Source organism: Carlito syrichta, unplaced genomic scaffold (genome assembly GCF_000164805.1).
Source record: "Carlito syrichta isolate Samal-C Ts95f unplaced genomic scaffold, Tarsius_syrichta-2.0.1 Scaffold288511, whole genome shotgun sequence".
NCBI lineage: Eukaryota > Metazoa > Chordata > Mammalia > Primates > Tarsiidae > Carlito > Carlito syrichta.
The window spans coordinates 377,772-381,036 of NW_007232607.1; the positions used below are offsets into that span (position 1 = coordinate 377,772).

The window sequence follows — 3,265 nt, forward strand, 5'->3', positions numbered from 1 at the left end:
TCAAAGAAGACACAGCAGCCAATCCAGAACTCTCTCTGGTTTGCAGCCTGAGTCCTAGAGATCATGTCTTCTGTTGTGGTACAACAGATTGTGTCTCTGAAAAATAAAATTGGACTTTAAATTCCTTTGAAAAAGTTCTGGTGCCCGAACCTTCCAGCACTGTGGTGCCCAGACATACACAGATGGACATTTCCAAGCCTACCAATGGGACCCCCCCCAAAAGGCCCCACTTTGAGGGTTCCATGTTGGAGGTTTTTAAGAACCACACTAACCCCAAGTAAAGGCAGTGGAGGAAACAATCCATTTCTTTTTTCCATTTTCTGTTTAAAAAATAAAAGTGAAAGTGCATCGGTAAATGGGAAAATGACACCAATCATAGAGTTACAGAAAATGGTTCTATAAATCCCCTGTTCAAACTTATGTTTGAAGGAGTTTAAGACGAGAAGAAGGTTATAAAAATGGTGACTACAATTACCCTACACGAAAAAAAGGTCCTTCACGTGAAGCAGGGCTGGGCATCGGCACAAAGAAACAGGTGGAGGTAAGCCAGAGACAAAGCCAGCTTGGTTCCTCTGGCCCGCACAGGGATGTGTGTCTGTGGGTGTTCATAGCCCCTCCTTGTACTTAACAAAAAAATTAAGGAATTAAAATGAGCGTCTGTGCTAAGGAAGTCTGCAGTGACAGAGTCGAGAAGCCAAGCCCATGAGTCTATATGGCAAGACTTTTGTCATGGGGGGGTGGGGACAGGTGGGTAAGACGGTAGGCACCGAAGGCCAGTTCAGCCAAGTTCAAAAATAAGGCAGCCGCAACTTCTGTTTGAGACCACCAGAAAGGTCCACTGAGGCAGGAAAAGGCACCAGTCGATGGCAATCACAGGAAGATATTCAGATGGGCAAGGCCCACAGTTAGATGGGGTGACTCAGGGAAACGGACAGGCGGGAAAGCCTTGAGCCAACCCTCAAAGGAATGTCTTTGCATGTCCTGGGCACAACTCCAAGCAGCAGTGTCTGGGGTTTGGAGGTTTGTTAGTTTTGCGATATCCCTCCCCAAGAGAAGACACAAGGGCAGGTCCCCTGGAGAGACGAGGCCATAAGAGCAGAAACTCCACCAGGCGTGGGCTGGCTGAGGGTCCAAGAGGCCCTCCCGCGGCACCCATCTCCCTCCCCATCCGGCCGTGTCCTACAAGCGCTTGTAGGTGCCCAGGAGAGCTTTGCAGTTAGGAGAGTAGTTGTCCACGTCCTGCAGGGCGTCCACGCAGAAGGGGATGAAGCAGCAGCCTGCTATGCACCCAAGCTGGCACAGGCTCCCGCACGACAGCCAGGTCAGGGCCCCAGCGTTGAGGACAGCTGCGGCAGGATCATCTTGCTGCAGGAAGGACAGCACATCTGGATGGGGCGGTCGGAGAGGGAGACAGGCTGCTGCACATAGATTGTGCACAGCAATGGCATTGGCATTGGGGACGGGCACCGGCTGGGTGTAGTATGAAGGGGGGTTCACACCCTTCCCCTCCGGGCCGGTCACGAGTCCCGTGGCTGGTCCCGGCATGGGGACTGGTGGCGTGGAGTAGTAGCTGTTAACCATCTCTTCATAGGACGGGGGCGTGAATGGCGCCGAGGAGGACCCGGAGGCCGCCTGGTAAGGTCCTGGAACCGACATTTTACCACCTCCCGCCCCTGTCGAGCCCGGAGGTCTGCGCGAGCCCGGCGGGTGAATGGGTGAGCAGGGATTGGTATTTTTAAATTGATTGGATGTAGTCTATAGGGAAGTCAAGAATCCCCTTAAGCTACTTGCTGAGACTGCATAGGATATTAGGGTCTCTCAGTGATGTGCTCAGGAATATGCAGAAGTGCTTGAATCCTTGCTCTGCCCTACTCTATGGATTGTGGCAATGGGTTTCTGTATCAACACCTTATACAATAATTTACTCAAGATTGATCATGGACTTAAATGCAAAAATACAAAACTGCAAAACTTCAAAAAAAAATTGGAAAGAATCTTTGGGATCTAAAGCTAGAAAAAGAATTCTTAGAATTCACATAAACACTATGAAAGGAAAAATTAATAAATTGGACTTCATTAGAATTAAAAAAATTAGTTTTGATCAACTCCCTGTGAAGTGGAACAAAAGAGAAACTGAGAGCATATATTTGCAAACCATGTACAACTAGGACCTGGAGTATGTATAGTATATAGAATGCTCAAAACAGCAGTTTAAACAACCACCACCACCATGTAAGTGAAAATAGACAAAAGACATAAAGGGACATTTTAGCAGAGAGATAGCTAGGTGGCAAATAAGCACATGAAAAGACACTCAATTTCGTGAGCTCCTAGGGAAATGCATATTAAGCCACAATAAGTTACCACTACACACCAACCAAAAGCACTAAAATAAAAAATAGTGACATTAAACATGGAAATCATGCAGAGAATGTACATATATCACTTACAGATGACTGGTAATAATATAAAAGGAAACAACCACCCTGAATAACAGCTTGATAGTTTATTAATACTGAATGCTCATTTAACATATGACTCCTCAATTGCACTCTGTACATTTTCCCCAGAGAAATGAAAACTTATGTTCACATAAAAACTATATACAATGTCTGTAACAACTTTATTAATAATAGCTTCAAGCTGAAAACAACCCAGATATCACTCAACTGATGCATGTTTAAAAAAACTGAGGTACACTCAAAGAAATCAAAGATGACACAAACAGATGGGAAAATATTCCATGCTCATGGATTGGAAAAATCAACATTATTAAGGTGTCCATCCTATCCATCACACTCCCAGACTTTAAAATTTATTATAAAGCTACAATAATCAAAACAGCCTGGGATTGGTACAAGAACAGGCATATAGACCAATGGAACAGACAGAGATTCCAGAAGCAAAACCTCAATTTCTCAACCAACTCATTCTCGACAAAGTCTCCACCAAAAACCGCTGGGGAGTAGAGAGCCTATTCAGTAAAAGGTGCGAGGAAAACTGGCTGACCACATGCAGAAGATTAAAACAAGATCCCTACCTATCACCATACACAAAAATCAACTCTAAATGGATCAAAGACCTAAATGTAAAACCTCAAACTACAAGAACCTTAGAAAATGAAGGAGACACGCTTATGGAAATTTGAACTGGGAACCAATTCCTGATCAAAACCCCAAGCACCCATGCCATAAGAGATAAGATAGACAAGTGGGACCTCTTCAAACTGATAACTTCTGCAAAGCCAAAGAAACCATCATGAGAC

The 3,265-nt window shown here is 45.0% G+C and overlaps 1 pseudogene; it reads right to left on the reverse strand.

The window, feature by feature from the left end:
• Nucleotides 1-1,110: 1,110 nt before the first annotated feature.
• Nucleotides 1,111-1,656, reverse strand: LOC103255859 (annotated as a pseudogene).
• Between the last annotated feature and the right edge of the window lie 1,609 nt (nt 1,657-3,265).